The sequence below is a fragment of the Microcaecilia unicolor genome, unplaced genomic scaffold, assembly GCF_901765095.1.
Source record: "Microcaecilia unicolor unplaced genomic scaffold, aMicUni1.1, whole genome shotgun sequence".
Lineage (NCBI taxonomy): Eukaryota > Metazoa > Chordata > Amphibia > Gymnophiona > Siphonopidae > Microcaecilia > Microcaecilia unicolor.
Window position 1 is genome coordinate 112,200 of NW_021963201.1, and position 23,049 is coordinate 135,248.

Here is a 23,049-nt window from a genome sequence, read left to right on the forward strand (position 1 = left end):
AATATTCTGTGCAGCTGTTTATAAATCACAAGTAGAAAACAATGAGCATCTATAATAACCCCACCACCACCACCCTCTACCCTTTCAACCCCAACAACAGCTTACTTCTAGTACCCCAAGGAACGCTATCCTCCCTGTTAAATTGTCCAGATGCCCTTGGGGGGGGGGGAGGGGTACAAATATGCCCTACAAAGCACTTTTATGATTTTTTGATCTGTGGATGAATAATAAAAGTCATCAACAATCTCAGGATTCAGTCTAGCTCTCCTGTCTTCCTTTCTGCAAATTTTGCCAGTTGTGGCCAGCACTTTTGCTTGTTTTCCAAAAAAATGAAAACATCATCGCCTGCATCACTTGAACATAAATAACTGTCCAGTTCATTAACAGCCTTCAAAGCAGAGAACAACATGGGGACAATGTTTGTCCCCGTTCCCAAGTCGTTCTCTAATGATATTCTCAATTTTCCTTTTCCCTCTGTCCCTACATAGTTTCCCCTGTCCCAAGGTACATAAGTACATAAGCATCGCCATGCTGGGACAGACCAAGGGTCCATCGAGCCCAGCACCCTGTCATCGACAGCGTCTAAAAGAACAAGCAATTTGTCCCGCCCATCCTAGAAATACTGTATTATTCCCTCGTCCATTCAATAACATTCTATGGCTTTTTCCTCCAGGAAGCCGTCCGACCCTTTTTTGAAGTCTGCTAAGTTAACCGCCTTAACCACCTTTTCCGGCAGCGAATTCCAGAGTTTAACTACTCATTGAGTGAAGAAAAATTTCCTCCGGTTTTAAATTTACCACACTACAGCTTCATCGCATGCCCCCTTGTCCTAGTAATTTTGGAAAGAATAAACAGACACTCCACATTGACCAGTTCCATTCCACTCCACTCATTATTTTATAGACCTCTATCATATCTCCCCTCAGCCGCCTTTTCTCCAGGCTGAAGAGCCCCAGCCTCTTCAGCCTATCCTGATAGGGAAGTCGTCCCATCCCCTGTATCATCTTTGTCGCTTTTCTCTGTACCTTTTCCAATTCCACTATGTCTTTTTTGAGGTGCGATGACCAGAATTGAACACAATACTCGAGGTGCGGTCGCATCATGGAACGATACGGCAGAATAATATCCTTATTTTTGCTTTCAATCCCTTTCCTAATGATACCCAACATTCTATTTGCTTTCCTAGCTGCAGCAGCACATTGACCAGAAGTTTTCAACGTATCATCTACGATGACACCTAGATCACTTTCTCAGCCTGTGACTCCCAACGCTGAACCTTGCATGACGTAGTTATAGTTTGGATTCCTCTTTCCCACAGGCATCAGTATGCACTTGTTCACATTAAACGTCATCTGCCATTTAGATGCCCAGTCTCCCAGTCTCGTAAGGTTCTCTTATAGTTTTTTACAATCTTCCCATGATTTGACTACTTTGAATAACTTTGTGTCATCGGCAAATTTGATTACCTCACTAGTTACTCCCATTTCTAGGTCATTTATGAATATGTTAAAAAGCAGAGGTCCCAGCACCGATCCCTGAGGGACCCCGCTAACTACCCTTCTCCATTGCGAATATTGACCTTTTAATCCTACTCTCTGTTCCCTATCTTTCAACCAGTTTTTAATCCACAGGTAGTTACATCCTTACCTACTTCTAGTTACTTCTATTACATGTCATTCCATGTCATGACAGGTTATTCCCTTTTTTATTGTATTTCCCTTGTTCCAAGCCCCACTGAAACAATACTAATTGGAAAATGTGGGCTAGAAATGCTGAAATAAATCAATAAATAAAAATTATTTTCCTCACAATTCCTGGGCGGTGCCTAATGTACAACTTAGCTATTATTTAGTTATTCTTCCTTATATGCATACTTTGCACTTATCTGCATTAAGGGGCTCTTCTACTATGCTCTAAAAACTGGCTGGTGCTATGACTGACGCACGGGTTTCCCACATGCTGAGGTCACTTTTAACACGGCTGTATAATGGCCGCACTTTCCATTTCTCCTCACTTAATGGCCATGTGCTAATTTCTCAATTAGCGTGTGGCCATTAGCGCAAGAGCCCTTAGCGACACCTATTTCTAGGCGGTAAGGGCTCCCACACTAATCGGTTAACACGTGGTGAGTGGTGATGTAGCTGCATTAACTGATTAGCACTGGGCAAAGCTACTCTCCGCCCTCCAAACGCACTCTCAGCACTAACCCCCCCCCCCCCCCAAACCAAAAAAAAAAGTAATTTTTGATATGAGAAGCACGCACATCTGAAAACTATCTGAAAACTAGCACAGGATGCGAAAGCGTGCCCCATGGTAGTGGATTTTAACCTGCGGTGTGCACGCATTAGTGCTTACTGCAGCTTAGTAAGAGGGCCACTAAATTGGAGAAAATAGTTTTTCATTCAACATGTAATCATCAGCATTTTCATGGACTATAAATGAAACTAGCATGCACTCAAAATAAATAATTAAAAAGAGTACAGCTGAATAAGTTTATTACGTTCTTAAACTGATATAAAAATAAGTTATGTGCTGTTTTTGGATCTGTTCATTTGCTGTGTCCCAGAGGGAGCTCTGTAGGTGTCAGTACTGGAGGAGTGAGCAAGAAACAGGTTGTCAGAGAAACCAAACAAGGACATTTCCAGCTAAAAATATGGGTCTGGATAAAAATAAGTCTGGGAAGCAATCGCTCTATTTATGTTGGCTTCCAACACATGGTTTGCTTTTGTACTGAATGGAAATCTGACCACCTCCCACCAACCCTTTATTCTACCACAAATCTCAAAGCAAAAGCACCACCAGTGCTGCTTTAAGGGAAAGAGTGCCCTGGTCCCTATCTGCATATAATAAATAAAATCATTTTGGTTATACCACAGAAAGCGGTATATCAAATCCATGACCCCCCTCCCCCACACACCTCAATTCTTTAAAGCAAACAGGCCTGTATCCAACAAATCTGATAATCAGGAGAGGATCTAAGCTAGCAAAACATGACTTATAGGAAACAAGCTGTACAATAATTATCTGGAGAGACAAGGTAAACATCACTTCTAACAATATTTATAGTATGGGGTGAGGATGGGAAGAACCAGGGGTGACAATCTAGCTGGATCACTGTAAAACAAGACATATTTGAAATGATGTTTATAATGTCAAAAAACAGATTTAACACCCCCCCCCCCCAGAAATCTGCATACTTATACATTAGGGATATTAAAAAAACAAAAAAAAAAACCCCAAAATCTAAGGGCTCCTTTTACAAAGCTGTGCTACTGATTCCCACACTGCAAATGCGATGAAGTCCATAGGAACTGAATGAGCTTCACTGCATTTGCTGTGTCGGGAATCAGTACCGCATCCTTGTAAAATGAGCCCTAAGTGCCTGATGTTCATATATATATATATATATTTTTTTTTTTATTCAGGGGTCCTTTTACTAAGCTGAGGTAAAAAGTAGCTTTAGTATGCCCTTGCATGGGTTTTTCTCTTGTGCTATGGCCATTTTCCAATTTTTGTATTAATGGCCATGCACTAACACTCACCTGACATCTATTTTGTAGGTGGTAAGGGCTCATGTGGTAATCCTGCACTAATCAGCTACTATGTAGCCACACTAACTGATTAGCACCGAATGTCCACTCTCTGCACCCCCCTCCTGACATGCGCCCTCCAAGAAAAAAACAAACATTTTAGCGCATGGTTAACAAGCACCAATTTGGCAGTTCCTGCAGGATGCCTGAGCTTGTCCTATGGTACGTCATTTTAAGCTGCAGCAAAGCACAGTGGCGCTTACCACAGCTTAGTAAAAGGTCCCCTCAGTTTGCTGTACATTGAAAAATGCTACACTGTCTCTTTTCTCTACAGAACACTGCCATAATTTTATAAGGGGGATTCTCACATCCAACAGCTGGTGATGGTTTCTTGTGACTTCCACCTTCATGGAGGCAACACCTCCTCCCCCAACAAAGTACAGGTTCTACATTAAGTCATTTTGAGACTGACATCACAACACAAAAAGACAATGGGAACTCAAACTACAAAATGCTGGGAGAATTATTTTCATTTACAAGGCCATGCAACGAATCTGGTCAAATGAAGACTGAAGGTTCAGATTTGTAACCAACTTTCTGGAGTATACTTATGAAATGTACAACTTTTTGTCTGCCTGTTTAATTTTTTTTCTCTGTTTTGTGCATTTCTAAAGTACTTTGCTATATTTTATGTTCTTTTTGATCTGCCTACAAGTTTTTCTTTGATCAGCAGTATGAAAGAAATTTTTGAAATAAAATAGAAATGTCGAAATATCACTGTGACAGACAGCAGCACAGTGTACACAATGAACCCATGGCACAAAAGTAGAAATGATATAAAATAATCTATTGTCCACGGAAGGCAGACAAATGCTTATGACTACAATGTGCTGTTGCAGCTTCCAGATATATGGCCGCTAATCAGAGAGGAGAATTCTTCAAGAACATACTTGCAGAAACAGCTCATTGATTCAACTATGAGTGAGCATAATGAGTTTTCATGATAACAGCTCACATCAAGCCCTTCACCTAGCAGGGCTCTTGAAGCACAATTAAAAAAGCCAAGGCTCATCTCGTGTCCAAACAGGAGTCTCTGGGTTTATCTAAACCTGTTCAGCAGTGCAATATTCACTGGAACAATACAAAAGAGGAATGTTTAGTTACAGCAGTAGGCTGTATTAATAAATATGGTATCAAACTGTTGGCGTGGGTTATCAAAACCTGGGGAAGCACTAAGGTGGTGGCTTCTTTGCGACAACCCAGGGTCAGGTTGTAAATAGGTCTGATCAAATTGCTAAGATATTTTATGACCATTTTCAAGCTCTGTCTGGGGAGCGGCTCTCCATTGAGCCTTCTCTTATTGAGGAATTTTTAGAGACAGCGAACCTTCCTATGCTGTCTGAAGAAGCCTGCCAAGCTCTTAATGTGCCATTGCAGGCGAGGGAGGTGCAGAAAGTGATTAAGTCTTTGAAGCCCTATTCTGCACTTGGGGTGAATGGCTTTTCGGTGGAGTTTTTAAAACTAATGCAGTGCCAAATTCTGGGTCCCTTGATGAGCAGCGACTGAAGCAGGTTCATTCCCCACCAATGATAATGTAAACCCCTTGGTGGCAGAGCAAGGTATAATAACATTGATGTTAAAATATGTCACTGTGATTTCCTAAAATAAACTGTACGTCAAACCAGGTAATTTAACATTAAAAATAAGTTTTATTTTTCTATAAACTTTTAAGTATCGAGTAGTTATCAATTTAATTTCAAACTAGCAGGTGACAAATCAACACAAATGTTTTAATTACAAGGCAACAAAACCAAACAGCTTTTCCTCCAGAACATCAGAAACAATTTCAGGTAAGTATACAGTAGTTATTAGTAACCTAAGACAGTTGTTCAAACTCATTTAAGCAAGTTCATTTTTGCAAAGCACTAAATTCTTTAAAGATTCTTTTTCTTATATTTCAGGTTTTACACCCGGACATCTTCAAGGAACCTATACTCTCTTTTTCTCTTTTAGTTCTCTCTTTATTTATCATTCAGGTTTCCTTTACTATTTTCTCTTGTGTGTACATTTTTAACAGTTTCGGTCACTTAGCTGTTCTCTTCATTTTCCTCTGGCTCTCTTGAACGGTGGGCGTCTTTTCTTCCAACTCGAAATACTATCATGCACAATACAAAACAACACCCTTCAGGACCAACTATGCCGCATCCTTTTTTATAGGCCTCCAGGAAATTGGTCAGAAACCCAATAGGAATTCTCTGACTTCATCTCCAACTCATGCATATTCCACTCCAACATACTGCTTCTCAGCAACGTCTCAACCCCCAGCTACCTACCAATACCAATCACATATATAAATACCAGATCAGTAGTAAACAGAAAAGAAACTATCAGAGACTGGATAGAAAAGGAAAACCTAGGAGCCCTTTTCATCACAGAAACTTGGATTCGACTTGAAAATGACCCCATCTTAAATGACATATACCCCCAGGATACAAAATCATACACACTACGAGAGAAAGAAAAAAAGGAGGTGGAATAGCAGTGATCTTCAAATCCTTCCTCAGAACAGAACTTCCCTCCAAATTCAGCGCTCCCCAACTCGAAATACTATCATGCACAATACAAAACACCCTTCAGGACCAACTATGCTGCATCCTTTTCTATAGGCCTCCAGGAAATTGGTCAGAAACCCAACAGGAATTCTCTGACTTCATCTCCAACTCATGCTTATCCCACTCCAACATACTGCTTCTCATAAACTTAAACCTAGATAACATCAAAGAATGTTGCAATTTCCATCAACAATGGAACTTCCAATATCCATCCCCTCAACCAACTCACAACAAAGGCCACACTCTCGACCTTATAGCATACAGATTCACAGAAACACACCACCTAACTCACAATGACCTAAAATGGGAAAAAACACCATGGTCTACCACTTCAAACTACTTGCGACCCTGTTCTGGCAAAAGACCTCCCCCCAAACCGCAACCACCCACACAATTTATGAATCCTGAGGCAGAATTGACAAAGATACCTTCTGGACCAACATTTATTCCAATTTTTGGTCTCCCTCTAACACCACCACACAATTCCTATCATCCTGGGAGGACAGATGCCAGACCGTCCTCAACAATATAGCACCCCTGAAAACAAAGAGAAATGCCAGAAACAAGGTGAATCCATGGTACAACAATGATCTAATGGAACACAAAACAGAATGAAGAAAATTAGAAAGACTATGGCAGAAACACAAAACAGATGACAACAAAGCAAAATGGAAATATGAAATCAGACATTACAAAGCAAAACTGAGGAAAATCACATTCAACTACTACAAACAACTAATTGGAGCTGACTACAAAAATATGAAAAAAACTTTACAATATAATCAACACGCTTATTTCCACAGACCAACAGATGAGCGAATCAGAAAACTCACCTGGAGAACAAGAACAAATCCCTTCTCTCAGTACCCTTCTCCACCACCGCCGACTCCAGGCTCCGCCCTTTCTGCCTCGCCTCACCCCATGCTTGGAATAAACTCCCTGAGCCCATACGCCAGGCCCCCTCCCTGCCCATCTTCAAAGCCCACCTCTTCAATGTCGCCTTCGGCACCTAACCATTACACCTCTATTCAGGAAATCTTGACTGCCCCAACTTGACATTTCGTCCTTTAGATTGTAAGCTCCTTCGAGCAGGGACTGTCCTTCTTTGTTAAATTGTACAGCGCTGCGTAACCCTAGTAGCGCTCTAGAAATGTTAAGTAATAGTAGTAGTAGTAGTAACTAGCCAATCATTTTGAAAATAAAATAACATCAATGAGAGAGCCTCCTTCTAAAAAGATGTCCCAGATCTTGATCTGTTTTTGGATGAACTCATCAGAAGAGACGAACCAATCGACGCCAACAGAACATGGTCATCATTCTCTCCCACAACTACGGCTCTAGACCAGCAACTGCTTCTAAAAACTTCTAAATCCCACCTCACTAGACATATGCCCCAGCTAACTACTAAAAGAACCTCCCACCCACTTTCTAGAAAGCATTACAGCCTACTTAGCTGACCTTTTAGCCACCGGCACCTTCCCCACAGAAAAGGAGAACATTATCCTGACGCCTATCCCCAAAAACCCCAAATCAAGCAAAAGTGATGTCAAAATTAGACCACTGGCCTCTATACTCCTCATTGCCAAGATATTAGAGTGTATAGTCAACAGTCAACAAACAGCTCACCGAATATCTGAACAACTTCTCAATACTACACTACTCTCAATCAGGCTTCACATCTTGCACAGCACAGAAACTACACTTAGCGCACTGATTACCAACTTCAGAAAAGAAATCAGTCAGGGCAGAAATATACTACTACTACAATTCAACATGTTATCAGCCTTCGACATGGTTGACCACTACATCTTAATCAGAATACTCAACAAAAGGGCATATGTGGAGCTGTACTCATATGGTATGAGATTCCTGACCAAGAGATCTTAACAAGTCAAAATAAAAAATGAACTATCCTCTAACTGGATAGCACAATCAGAAGTCCAACAGGGCTCCTCCATCTCTCCGATCCTATTCAACATCATGATGACCCCATTAGAGAAAAAAACTCAACAACCAAGGTCTAAACCCATTCATCTATGCTGTGACTATCTTTATCCCATTCGAAAATGACATCAAAGACGAAATCCAAAGATGCCTAAACACACTAGAAAAATGGGCCACCGCATTCAATCTCAAACTCAGAGACAAGACCCAATTCCTGGTCATCCTAGAAACAAACCAACGTTTGAACACCAGATCACAAAGGCAGTAATGAACACCTTCCACAAAATGTGGAAACTAAGGAGAATCAGAAACATCTTCCCCACAAATGTATTCTGACTCATTGTACAATCATTAGTTCTAACACACTTAGATTACTGCAATGCTATCTGTTCAGGATGCAAAGACCAACTCTTAAAGAGACTCCAAACTGCCCAAAATACAGCAACCAGACTCATCTTCAGGAAGACACGATATGAAAGGGCCACCCCTCTACTATAAGCACTCCACTGGCTCACAATCAAAGCCTGAATAACATTCAAACTCTGCACCTTGGTCTGGAACATAGTTCATGGCAAAGCATCTGCATACCTCTTAGACATGACATCCTACCTCTTAAGAACACCCTGAAGGGGGTGAAGAACTACCTACCCTTCACTATCCCATATGCCACAAGCTAATCTACAAGTCGGTTCACTCAGTGAACTTCCCCTACCAAAGCTCCAAGATGTGGAATGCCCTCCCCAAATCACTACGATCCTTAACTCCTCACACCAGCTTTGGAAACACCTCAAGACTTACCTGTTCAAAAAATTCATACCCACAAAAAACAAAAATGAACACGCTACCTGACTTTACCATGACTCTCTCCAAATCAACCATCTGCCCCCTTACTCCCTAAGATCTCCCATTCGATCTTCTACGCACCAATCTAGTCTCTCAATCTGCATTTTGACAAAACTCTATCAAAATGTAATTCTCTTATTCCTTCCCCCTCCCATCTTCTTAAAATCCATTTCTCTACCTGTACTAACCGAATTTGACAGCCACATCAAACCAAACTTGTTTGGAATATGTGGGATATAAATACTGCTATAAATAAATAAAACCTTTGATAACTTCAACTCCATCAGCCATTTAACCCCAAAATCATAAAATAAAAAGTTCTCCTCACAAAACATTACACACATCTTCTCACCAACACAGCTCCCTCCCAACAGACAACATCAGCAGCAAGAATGTTTCCCTGGTTACCAGGGAAACCAACTGGCTCAGCAAGCACATGCATTCCTTCACTGACATCCACAACATTCCACAGCCTCTGTACTATACCTGCCTTCACATTACAGCAAAAAAAAAAAAAAAAACCTCATCCCTTAAATGATCTCCCTACCTTGTCAGAGTTTCCCTGAATTCTTCCACCCCCTAACAAGCTGCTAACCAATACTCTTCCCTGCTGAACAGCTCTGCACAAGTGACAAACTGCTCCCTGTTTCTGCCAATGCCCCAGCACTGCCTGCCTGCATGGAGAAGGGGCGGGGAGAGAAACCTGGTAGGGTGTTTTTTTTTAAAACCCCTGGTTACAATAAGGTGTCCTTAGTTATCCTTAATCCTAAACCGGGCAAGCCTCGAGAGGAGGCCGATTCCTACTGTCCCATTTCCCTGATCAATGTCGATATCAAGATCCTAGCTCGAGTGCTGGCCACGTGTTTGGCAGCGCACCTGCCAGATTTAATTGGGCCCGTGCAGGTGGGCTTTGTTAAAACTCGTCAATCCATCTTAAACATGTGGAAAATGTCCTAGCAATGTCCCATTACCAAGCCTTTGACATCACTACACTTGTGGTGAGCTTGAATGCTGCCAAAGCTTTTGATCAGGTCTACTAGCAGCATGTACATATTTTCAGCCACTATACAGGTAGTTACAGTCTGAAAATATGTCTAACTTCCCCACCACTATCTGTGTAGTGGAGTGGCAGAGCAAGCATGGTACCTGTTTAAAGTATTGAACAGGATGGAGATCCAGAGGTGGGTCTTACAGGCAATTTCCACGCTATATAGTTCTCCTCAGGCACAAATACTCGTTAATGGGTACCGTACGCCTTCCTTTTTTATAGGCAGAGGTACCCGTCAGGGGTGTTCTCTGTCCCCTTTTCTGTTTTGTCCCTTGAGCCTCTCCTCTAGGTAATTAATTGTGCGCCACAAGTCACCAGATTGGAGTTACATGGGCAGCACATTTAAGCCCTAGCCTATGCAGATGATTTTTTGCTATTTTTAACCACTCCTCAGGCTGCGCTTCCCCACCTGCTGCATATTATAGACCACTTTGTGAGCTTCTTGGGTTTTCTCTTAACCGGGTTTTTTTCTTAACCTGACCAAGTCCAAGTGCTCCCTGTGACATTATAGTAACACAGTAACATAGTAAATGATGGCAGATAAAGACTGTATGGTCCATCCAGTCTGCCCAACAAGATAAACTCATTTTACATGGTATGTGATACTTTATATGTATTCCCGAGTTTTCTCAGGGCAGAGACCGTAAAAGTCTGCCCTAACACTGTTCTTGAACTTTCCATATCTATTCAGTTACGATCATGGCATAGACCATAGAAGTCTGCCCAGCACTGGTTTTGCTTCCCAATTACCGGTGTTGCCACCCAATCTCTGTTAAGATTCCGTAGGTCTATTCCTTCTACAGGATTCCTTTGTGTTTATCTCACGCACGCTTGAATTCCATTACCGTTTTCATCTCCACCACCTCCCGCGAGAGGGCATTTCAAGTATCTACCATCCTTTCCATTAAAAAATAATTCCTGACATTACTCCTGAGTCTGCCCCGCTTCAACCTCAATTCATATCCTCTAGTTCTACCACCTTCCCGTCTCCAGAAAGGTTCGTTTGCAGATTAATACCTTTCAAATATTTGAACGCCTGCATCATCACCCCAGTTTCTCCTTTCCTCCAAGGTATACATGTTCAGGTTGGCAAATCTCTCCTCGTACGGTTTGCAACGAAAATCCCATACCATTTTTGTAGCTTTTCTTTGCACTGTTTCCAGTCTTTTCACACTCTTTCGCAAGATACAGCCTCCAGAATTGAACAGTTCATATGCAATGAAAATGACCATTTACCTTTCCTTGTTAATCACTTTGCCCTTGGACTTGTCTGCTCTGTATTTGGCTTGTGTTCGGCCTCTTATTGAGGATACCCGGTTGAAGTTGCACCTCTGGAAGACTTACCCTTTGTCTCCATGGGGCCGTGTGCATTTGTTTTAACATGATTCTCGCTCAGTGTTGGTTGTACACATTCCAAATGCTCCCTCTCTTTCTATGACGTAAAGAGGAATGTAAGTTGACAAGATCGGTACAGACTTATTTGTGGTTGGGTAAGAGACCTCACAAGTTGCTGACACTGATTCAGACTGCTAAGGCACATGGTAGACTGGGGCTGCTTAATATCCGATATTTGATGGTGGCCAGCGGTAAGCACATATTAATGATTGGTATCAGGGAACAGAGCATTTTTCTGACACTTCCATTGAAATGCAATTGCTTCCCGGGGTACACTTTAGTCACATTCTGCATACTTCTGGAAAATTGCCCCAGGGGCCTATGCTGCGATCTGCTCGTGAACTGTGGTGATGGATGTGCCGACAGTATCATTTCTCTACCAAGGTAACCTCGTACTTGTCTATCTGCAACAATCCAGCGTTTCCCCTGGGGCAGGGACCCAGTGTTTCTACTTGTTGGGCAGAGACTGGACTGGTGTATCTAGTGCAGATAGTTACTGAAAAAGGGAAACAATTTTGAGGATTTACAACTAGAGTTTTCACTCTCACCCACCCATTTCTTTGCCTATCTACAGTTGCACCATTATCTTCTCTCACTGCCCTGGATGGACCTTACGAAGGATGCTGAAGACACTTTGAGGCAGATGCACTAAGGTCCTCGGAAGAGCCCTACCGTTACCGATTCCATAGTGAATCGGTAGGGAACGGCCATGCATCAAGGAAAGGGAATGCAAATGAGCTGCTCGTTGTAGCTTACTTGCATTCTCTAGTCCCTCGGAAGCCAGTCAGCCAGTCGAGCATGCGCAGAGCAGCCAAGCGTTTTGCTGGCTGCTCTGCGCATGCCAAGCACATCCTTCATGGACGTCCTTCACTAAAAAAACAATCAAACCCCGTGCCTCACAGCTGATCTCTCTCCTCTTTCCCTGAGCCGGCAAGACAAGGACGAGTGACCCAGCTTCCACCCTTATGCCTGGGGAAGAGGGACCAGTTGTGCACCAAGAGGTGGGGAAGGAGCCGTGGCTAATAAGGAAATGAACCTGACCCTCTCGTGAGTCTCCCGCGCTGGACCAGCAGTGTAGGACAAGACACAGGCTGCCTCACTAAAAAAAAACAAAAAAGGACGTCCCTGACGGGACTTTTTTTTCCCCCTGTAGATTTTTTGATAGGCGTCCTTCTTGGACGCGTTTTTCTTACGATTATGCCCCTCCTCCAGGTCTCTCTCAGCCAATCACAGCGCGTTTAGCTGTCACTGGTGTCAGCTCTGTGATTGGTTGAGAGAGACCTGGAGGAGGGGCATAATCGAAAGAGACGTCCAAATAGTTTTTTGATTTGGACGTCCTTGCACGTCCCAATTCTCTCCGGCAGTGGTCAGTATAGGCAGTAGATGGACACCCATCACTAAACCCAAGTGCTCGTCAGGGACGTCTTTTTTTTTTTTTTAGTGAAGGACGTCCATATTAGGCACTTTAGAAGGACAGCCCTGACAAGCACTTGGACATGGCTAGGCAATGGTTTCCGGCTGGTTGCTTTTTTTGTTGTTGTTGTTTTTTGGCTCGTTAATGGCTTGTTAAGTTTAGTGCATTTGCGTCCTTTCGGGTCCTCAAAAATGTGAATTCCCTGATGTTCAGGGAATTCACATTTTTGAGGACCCGAAAGGACGCAAATTCATTGCCACATGGGAAAACATCCGGAAAATTTTGCTCCCCCCCCCCCCCCATGCGTGTAGTAGTCTCTTGAATATCTACAGTGGGGGAAATAAGTATTTGATCCCTTGCTGATTTTGTAAGTGTGCCCACTGACAAAGACATGAGCAGCCCATAATTGAAGGGTAGGTTATTGGTAACAGTGAGAGATAGCACATCACAAATTAAATCCGGAAAATCACATTGTGGAAAGTATATGAATTTATTTGCATTCTGCAGAGGGAAATAAGTATTTGATCCCCCACCAACCAGTAAGAGATCTGGCCCCTACAGACCAGGTAGATGCTCCAAATCAACTCGTTACCTGCATGACAGACAGCTGTCGGCAATGGTCACCTGTATGAAAGACACCTGTCCACAGATTCAGTGAATCAGTCAGACTCTAACCTCTACAAAATGGCCAAGAGCAAGGAGCTGTCTAAGGATGTCAGGGACAAGATCATACACCTGCACAAGGCTGGAATGGGCTACAAAACCATCAGTAAGACGCTGGGCGAGAAGGAGACAACTGTTGGTGCCATAGTAAGAAAATGGAAGAAGTACAAAATGACTGTCAATCGACAAAGATCTGGGGCTCCACGCAAAATCTCACCTCGTGGGGTATCCTTGATCATAAGGAAGGTTAGAAATCAGCCTACAACTACAAGGGGGGAACTTGTCAATGATCTCAAGGCAGCTGGGACCACTGTCACCACGAAAACCATTGGTAACACATTACGACATAACGGATTGCAATCCTGCAGTGCCCGCAAGGTCCCCCTGCTCCGGAAGGCACATGTGACGGCCCGTCTGAAGTTTGCCAGTGAACACCTGGATGATGCCGAGAGTGATTGGGAGAAGGTGCTGTGGTCAGATGAGACAAAAATTGAGCTCTTTGGCATGAACTCAACTCGCCGTGTTTGGAGGAAGAGAAATGCTGCCTATGACCCAAAGAACACCATCCCCACTGTCAAGCATGGAGGTGGAAATGTTATGTTTTGGGGGTGTTTCTCTGCTAAGGGCACAGGACTACTTCACCGCATCAATGGGAGAATGGATGGGGCCATGTACCGTACAATTCTGAGTGACAACCTCCTTCCCTCCGCCAGGGCCTTAAAAATGGGTCGTGGCTGGGTCTTCCAGCACGACAATGACCCAAAACATACAGCCAAGGCAACAAAGGAGTGGCTCAGGAAGAAGCACATTAGGGTCATGGAGTGGCCTAGCCAGTCACCAGACCTTAATCCCATTGAAAACTTATGGAGGGAGCTGAAGCTGCGAGTTGCCAAGCGACAGCCCAGAACTCTTAATGATTTAGAGATGATCTGCAAAGAGGAGTGGACCAAAATTCCTCCTGACATGTGTGCAAACCTCATCATCAACTACAGAAGACGTCTGACCGCTGTGCTTGCCAACAAGGGTTTTGCCACCAAGTATTAGGTCTTGTTTGCCAGAGGGATCAAATACTTATTTCCCTCTGCAGAATGCAAATAAATTCATATACTTTCCACAATGTGATTTTCCGGATTTAATTTGTGATGTGCTATCTCTCACTGTTACCAATAACCTACCCTTCAATTATGGGCTGCTCATGTCTTTGTCAGTGGGCACACTTACAAAATCAGCAAGGGATCAAATACTTATTTCCCCCACTGTAAGTGAGACTCTTACAGTTACTACATTTTGCATTAGTCTAAGGGCACCTATGTTTGGGGTGGGTATAGGTTAGGGAGGGGGGTGGGAATGCATATTCTGGTTATTTGTAAGCTACACAGATTGTTCCAAGTGTTGCAGACCTGTGTGTACATTTGACTCCTGTTTCTATTCTTTTAAAAGAACAATAAAAATGATTTAAACATAAGATCGGTATAGTGAATATCACTGTTACATGAATAATTTTTTGCTACCATGCTTGCTCTGCCACTCCACTACACGGATAGTGGTGGAGAAGTCGGACATATTTTCAGACTGTAACTACCTGTATAGTGGCTGAAAATACGTACATGGCAAGAAGCACTAATCTGAGCAAAGAGCACAAAACCAGAGTTGAAGAACTGGCAGCATAGCACCTGAAAAGCCAAAACAGTGATTGTAAAATTGAATGGATCTGTGCCGCCACACAAAGCAAGAGCAGAAAATGGCAGGGATCCTGTACCACTGATCACACACAAGCATGGCATGGCACAGACATACTGACAGGAGGAGAAAGAAAGGGAGGAAAATAAAGCAGGGAAAGAGGAAAGATGAAGAGATATGGTGGATTGCAGAAAGGAAAGAAAATATGGTAGAGAGGAGGAAAGCTGTAGGCAAGAGAGAAAAAGCACAAGTGGGGAAAAAAATCAGTGTTTTCTGAGGCACATGACAGTTATAAAGTACCAGTACCTGCATGAATATTTAATATCTAGAGGGAAATATAAACAGTATAAGAATGACACAGGAAGAAGCTGACTAGCGCAAGCTGGGTAGATCTGCACTAGTCTTAAACCTCATAGCTCGCTAATGGGGTTACCAAAGAGCAGCAGAACACCTTTTTGATTGGAGGGGCCAATCTATGTCCCACTGGCACCCACAGAGCCAGCTCCTATAACTGCATGGGCACTGCATATCTCTTATAATCATAAAAATTTAAACTGATTGTATCAAGCGAATGCAGATTAACCACAATCATATTCTTTCACAGCTTCACTGGAGAAAATCTATCTCCAAACCAAACTGGCTAGCCAAAGTACACCGTTTTACATTAACCTGCTCTTTCTTGAAGACAGCATCTTCAACTCATTACTTAAACCCCACACCCCAAATTCACAAGCACCCTTGCTAGCTCAAGGTGAGTTAAACACAAACACACTTTTATGAGGCCAAAGTGAACAGTGCACTTTGGTATTAATGCAACAATACTGGCAAAGATTAAGGGAAAAATTAGCTGACAATTCAAACACTTCTGAGGAAGGCAGGCAGTTTAAATTGCTCTGAAAGCTTCCATTGAGTGCTCTCATCATTATGAATCTTAATATATGTAAATTGCAGTGCTGCTGCAACCAAAGTTCCATACAGGTATCCCACTGGCATAAACAAAAAGCAGGAACACAGCGCAGCCAGGCTGAAGTGGAGAGGACATAAAAGGAGCTGAACACTGAAAAAAAAACCCCAAAACTATAGAAAACCCACTGTAGAACAAAAGGGAAAGAAAATTCAGGATCAAAAGTAGACTCAGGACTGCGAAGAACCTCTCTCAGGTGGGTGTGTTTAGAAATCGCGATCACACTGCTGCTCGTTTGGCTCAGAATATAAGAGCAGCGAAAGCAATGTTGCACATATCTCCTTGCCATATTTTCACAGTTTTTTTCCCCTTTCCCTAAACCTGATAACAGTAATTGCTGCAAGAACAGTGGCTATAAGGATAGAAGCCTTGAGAAGTGACCCCGTCTGGAAAAATTCAGTAGTAAAAACCCACAAATACCCGGGGAGAAGGGGGACAGAGCTGCTCTTCCCCCAGATAATCACTGTTCAAAGAAGGATTAACACGATTTACCTTTAATCCGAATCCAACCCCCTTGAAGAAATCTTCTCGCTCTCCCCCTCCCCTGCGGAGGATCAACACCCGTGCGGGGGCCTCGGGGCAGTGCCCTCAACCCTAAGCCAGTGCTGCAGAGCCAGCCAGGGGAAAACAGATCCCGTGTCACGCCACGACTCGCTTTCAGTCTCCCCGAGCCCGTTCTTACCTGCACCGTCCCTGCCAGACGAGCTGCAGCCGAGTAAAGCGGGGGCCTCGGCTTCCGGCGACTGCAGAAAACGCCGGAGGAGAGAGGATGGGAGGAGGAGTAGGCGAGCCGAAGGGGTGGGGAGGAGGGAAGCGAGAGCCGCTGAGCCACCGGTAGGGAGGAGAGATCTACATAGCGCCCGCCACCGCCGCCAGAACAACTGTGCGCGCGGTGAGACCGAGGACCAGCGGCGCGCTGTCTGGGCCTTCCAGAGAGGAATGTCCAGCTTTGCTGTCATACTGGCTGCTTTTATTTTGTTGGGGTTTTTTTTTGTTTTGTTTTCTTGTAAAGTTTGCAGTGGTATCTCTCTTTTTTTTTTTTTTCTTCTCTTTCCTCCCCTGCCCCACCGTGGCCAGCATCTCTCTCTTTTCCCACTGAAGAAGAGGAAAACATGGTAGAAGCTTGGTACCATGGTTTAAGTTATGGGCATTCTTACTATGAAGCTCACAGCCTTGCATTGAGTTGTGAAAAAAAAAAGTCTGCTGGATGTGTAGTGACTGTTTATGGTCTTTTAAAGCATAATATCTTCTTAAAGCATATATGTGCTAAAACCAGACAGTATAACCTTGGCAGTGGCATAGCTAGGTGGGGCGCCAGGGGAGCGGCCGCTCCCCCAAATGGAGTTCTGCTGGCGCCGGCACCTATTTTTTTGTCCTGTTGCAGTGAAAATCAGGGTTGCCAGGTGGAAACATTTTTTCCCACCCAATCCAGCCTAAAAACAGCCCAAAACCCGCCCAAACTCAAACCCCGCTCCTGACACCCCCACCCCCGCGTCATCACCCCCGCCCCCGCCGTCATCACCCCCGCCCCTGCCGTCATCGGCCCCGCCTTCCCTGTCACCGGCCCCGCCTCCCCCGTCATCGGCCCCGCCTCCCCATCACTAACCCCGCCCAGAACGTCACTAACCCCGCCCAAAACGTCACTAACCCCGCCCCCCGCTGCCAAAAAAAACGCCCGAAAACCGCGGAAAAGAAAAAAAAAGAAGCCCAAAAAACCGCGACCAGCCGCGGGCAAAAATTTCCTGCGGCGGGTCGCGGAAAACCGCCCAATTGGGTGGTAAAACCGCCCACCTGGCAACACTGGTGAAAATGTGCGCCGGTGCAGGCGGAAGTCCGCTCTCACTCCCACTGCGCCGTCAACTTGCCTCATCCTGGTTCCGCTTCTGAACCTTGGCATGGCAGCAAACACCAGAAATCTCTCTTTTTCTGAAATTTGCTTTTATTGAATACATGTAACAAATTTACTCACAGTTATTAGATTCTCAGAAGTTACTGCCCCAAGGCATGAGATTTCCTAGTTCTGAGAGTTGTATGGAGGGTAGAGATGGAAATTTTAAGAAAAGGAAGTTTTATGGCAGAGGTGAGAGTCAGGTAGATGAAGATGATTCAGAGATGGGTTGCTGATTCGTGCAATCTTGTGAGAGAAAGGATGAAGGAGCAGATGTAAAAAGACAAGTTCACTGCAGGGGAGCAGGAGAATATGTGCCTCAGAGACAAAATGGAGAATGTCTGAGCTTGTGGGGGCAGAGAGGTCAAGAAGAAAGCTCACACAAGCCCAGGGGAGTGAGATAGAAGGACCAATAAGGAAAAACTTGAGACCAGGTAGCAGATGTGGTCACAGAGGGCAGTCCTCGATTGGAAAGACAGGTCATACCTTTGCTGATCCATCAAGACAAAGATAGAAATAATCAGGAAATGACAACAGGAAGACAAAAGAATCTAGCTTGGCTGAGAAAGGGAGGAGACCTTTGCAGGAGAATAGACCACTAATAGTGATACAAAAAAGCAGGGGTGGCTGCGGTACATGTGAGACTACATTACACACAATGCACTGCCCATTTATATCATTGCAGGAAGTAACTAGCAGTAAGAATTCTTAGAAGTGAGAATAACATTAAAGGCATTAAACACATTTTAGGGCTACACTATAAAAACTAGCATAAGGTTGCCGGAGCAAAACACTTCCCGCCTGGAATCGGTAGATACCACTATTACTACTATTACAATATATTGCATTAACAGCATGCAAAGTCCATATTTGCATTCAGGCTGTCCATCTTCTATGGAGTCATCTTCATCTCGCAGGAGCTGAAACGAGAGACAGACAACAACAACACTAGACAACATAAAGAGAAAGAGAGAGAGTCTTTGGTCTTCAAGGGTGGATTGTGGTTCACAGTGTTCATGCTTTTTCATATAGTATGAGAAGCATGATCTTAGTTATGGGTCTTTAGAAGTTTAGAAGTTCTTTGTTTTTCCTTGTTTCAAGTTCTGACTTCAACATTTTGGACGTTCCAATCTTCACTGGGGATGATTTTTGTGACCAATGCTAGGGGCCAATCATTGCGTTGGGTCTGGGTATCCTGGAGTAAGACAAGGTCGGTTTCATTGAAGTTTAGTTTACTGGTTTGATTCTTGTTGCTGGTCTGTAGGGTCAGGAGGTACTCTCACTTCCAGCTGCTCCAGAAAGTGTTGGCAAGGGTTTGGACTTCTCCATTGCCATCTGCAGAGATCTTTCTTGAAGTCTCCAGGCGGGTTTGGGGCTACACCTATCTTTTGCGTTAGCAGTGCAACCGGAGTTAAGATCAAAGGTATCTCTGAGTCAGAGGACTCTGGGACCAGAGGTCTGGCATTGATGATGGCAAACACTTCTGCTGGGAGTGTAGTCAGGGTGAGGAAAGTTCCAAAAGACCAAGGCAAGCAAACAAGAAGTAAAAGCATCAAAAAGTTTATTTGCCAAAAAAACTACTGACATAAAGACCCTACATGGGCTGTGTTTTGGCACAAAGCCTTCCTCAGGGGTCGTAGTTCAAAGCAAATCAGCATCACAGAGATACAAACATCAGTAATGCGCTGGGGCAGTATGCATTGCAAAGCATAACGACCAGTCTTCTCTGGTTTTTCACAGAGAAGACTGGTTGTTATGCTTTGCAGTGCATACTGCTCCATCATATTATTCAAGTTTTTAAATTTGTATCTCTGTGATGCTGATTTGAACAACTACGACCCCTGAGGAAGGCTTTGTGCCAAAACACGGCCCATGTAGGGTCTTTATGTCAGTAGTTTTTTTGGCAAATAAACTTTTTGATGCTTTTACTTCTTGTTTGCCTTGGTCTTTTGGAACTTTCCTCACCCTTGTTGGTGCTGCTTGACTTTCTTGTGAGGACCCCCTTTGTTGTCAGGAGTGTAGTCAGAATATCATGGGAGAAGGGGACCGAAGTCGCCACTTTACCAAAGTGGTAATCCCAGTTTCTGAAAGCGTAGAGTCAAGGATGTGGCGAGCAATCCCAATCATACGCTCCCAAACTCCTCCCATACGTGAAGCATGGGGAGGGTTGAATACCCGCATGCAGCACTGGTCACTCAGATACTTTTCAACGGTAAGACTGTTGATCTCAGAGTTCATTTTCAGCTCCTTGCTGGCATTCACAAAGTTGGATCCACAATCAGAACGGATCTGCTTTGCCGGACCATGAATCGAAAGGATCCTTCTGAGGGCATTTATAAAGCTTGAAGTGTCCATGGACTCTATAACTTTGATGTGGGTAGCGTGAATGCTGTTCGCACTTCCTCCTCTGGTCCTTCTTGAGACAACTGGCCATGGTCTGAAGATGTCCAACCCCACATAGGTGAATGGTGGGTCAACACTGACTTGTTCAGGTGGCAAGTCTGTCATCTTTTGGTCATGATGTTTGCCTCATAGTTTGCGGCACTTGATGCATCTGTGGATTACCATAGTGATGCAATGCTGTGCGCCGACGATCCACACTCCTGTAGCTCTGATCGCTCCTTTGGTAAAGTGGCGACTTCGGTCCCCTTCTCCCATCTGATCCCCCCTCCCCGACCCAGTCCCCACCTGCCTACCAGCTCCGTCGACAGACGACCCTCTTCTCCTGCCACCTGGCACCTGACCCAGCCTTTAAAAAAAAAATCTGTGAAGCGGCGGCGCAACGCAGCGCCTCGCATCTGTCTGCTCTGCGTGTAAAGGAAGCAAATTGCCTCGTCAGCCAGTCTTCCCTCACTGTGTCCCACCCTCTGATGTAACTTCCTATTTCTGCGAGGGCGGGACACAGTGAGGGAAGACTGGCCGACGAGGCGATTTGCTTCCTTTACATGCAGAGTAGACAGACACGAGATGTGGGTGAAGGGGACTGGAACTGGTGGCTGAAAAGGAAGGTAGGTGGGATAAGGGGGCTAGTACTGGAACTGAGGGCTGAACAGGGGCAGGGGCTGAAACTGGGGGGACGGGGCTGAAAAGGACAGGGAGAAGTGGCTGGGGCTGGCACTGGTAGGAGAAAAGGGCTGGGGCTGAAACTGGGGACTGATGGGATAATGGGATAGTGGGGCTGAAACTGGGGGCTGAAAAGGGGGGGCAGGTGGGAGATGTGGGCTGGGGCTGGAACTAGGGGCAGGTGGGATAATGGGGCTGGAACACTCATCACCTCTTGCTTAGACTATTGCAACTTGCTTCTCACAGGTCTCCCACTTAGCCATCTCTCTCCTCTTCAATCTGTTCAAAATTCTGCTGCACGACTAATATTCCGCCAGTGTCGTTATGCTCATATTAGCCCTCTCCTCAAGTCACTTCACTGGCTTCCTATCCGTTTCCGCTTACAGTTCAAACTCCTCTTATTGACCTATAAGTGCATTCTGCAGCTTCTCAGTACCTTTCCACTCTCATCTCTCCCTACATTCCTCCCCGGGAACTCTGTTCACTGGGTAAATCTCTCTTATCTGCACCCTTCTCCTCCACCGCTAACTCCAGACTCCGTTCCTTTTGTCTTGCTGCACCATATGCCTGGAATAGACTTCCTGAGCTGGCACGTTAAGCTCCATCTCTGGCCACCTTCAAATCTAAGCTAAAAGCCCACCTTTTTGATGCTGCTTTTAACTACTAACCCTTATTCACTTGTTCAGAACCCTTATTTTATCATCCTCACTTTAATATTCTCTTATCTCTTGTTTGTCCTGTATGTCTTAATTAGATTGTAAGCTCTGTCGAGCAGGGACTGTCTCTTCATATTCAAGTGTACAGCACTGCGTGCGTCTAGTAGCGCTTTAGAAATGATAAGTAGTAGGTGGGATAATGGGGCTGGAACAGGAGGCCGAAAAGAGGGGGGCAGAGAGAGAGAGAGAGGGGACAGATCCTGGGTGGAAGGGGGAGCGAGAGCAAGGTTGCCAGATGGGAAAAATTTTCCCCGCCCAAAACCAGCCCAACGTCAAACCACGCCTCCCACGTCACCAGCCCCGCCTCCCATGTCACCAGCCCCGCCCCCTGACGTCACCCCTGCCGTCGTTAACCCCGCCCCTGACGTCAACCACGCCCCTCAAAAGCTTCTATTGGACCACATCGGACCAATAGAAGCCCCGGGAAAGCTTTTATTGGACCAAATTGGACCAATAGAAGCCCTGGAAAAGCTTCTATTGGACCAAATTGGACCAATAGAAGCCCCGGAAAAAAGCACACAGTGGCCACAGGAGAAGAGCCCAAACCCGCAGCCGCCGAAATGTTGCCGCAGCTGCTCAAAGAAAACCCACCCAGTGTTGCGGGAAGACCGCAACCCTGGCAACAATGAGCGAGAGGGAGGGCAGATCCTGGATGGATGGGAGTGGGAGGACAAATGGTAGATTGAAGGGGCAGAGAGAAAGGGCAGACTGGATGGAAGGGGGAGAGAGAGAGGGCAGAAGGGCAGATGGTGGATGGAAGGGGCAGAGAGAGAGGGCAGGCGGGCAGATGGTGGATGGAAGGGGCAGAGATAGAGGGCAGATGTAGATGGAAGGGAGAGATAGGGCAGATGTGGATGGAAGTGAGAGACAGGACAGACAGTGGATGGAAGGGGCAGGGAGAGACAGCAGAGAGGGCAGACACTGGATGGCAGAGAGAGAGAGAGCGAAGATAGATTCTGGATGGAAGGAAGACAGTGAAAAGAAGATGAGAAAAGCAGAAACCAGAGACAACAAACTGTAAATAAAATATATTTTTATTTTTTTGCTTTAGGATAAAGTAATATTGTAGCTGTGTTGATAAATGCTTATAAATAGAACATGTAAATAAGGTAATCTTTTTATTGGACTAATTTTAATACATTTTGACTAACGTTCGGAGAACAAAACCCTCTTCCTCGGGTCAGGATAGGATACTGTAACAGCACTATACTGTATTGACCTGAGGAAGGAGGTTTTGGCTTCTGAAAGCTAAATGTATTAGTCCAATAAAATGGTATTATTTTATTTTC

General features: G+C 44.6%; 1 protein-coding gene across 2 annotated transcripts in view; it reads right to left on the minus strand.

Moving 5' to 3' along the window:
* Nucleotides 1-17,029, minus strand: part of LOC115459067 (adenylyl cyclase-associated protein 2-like) — a 125,867-nt gene extending 108,838 nt beyond the window's left edge. Inside the window, exon 1 of one of the 2 annotated variants that reach the window (XM_030188930.1) lies at nucleotides 16,776-17,029. The gene's annotated coding sequence lies outside the window, so the exon portion shown is untranslated. Of the gene's footprint in view, nucleotides 1-16,585; nucleotides 16,706-16,775 lie in introns of those variants that run through there. The other variant, XM_030188931.1, reaches the window with a different exon arrangement.
* Between the last annotated feature and the right edge of the window lie 6,020 nt (nucleotides 17,030-23,049).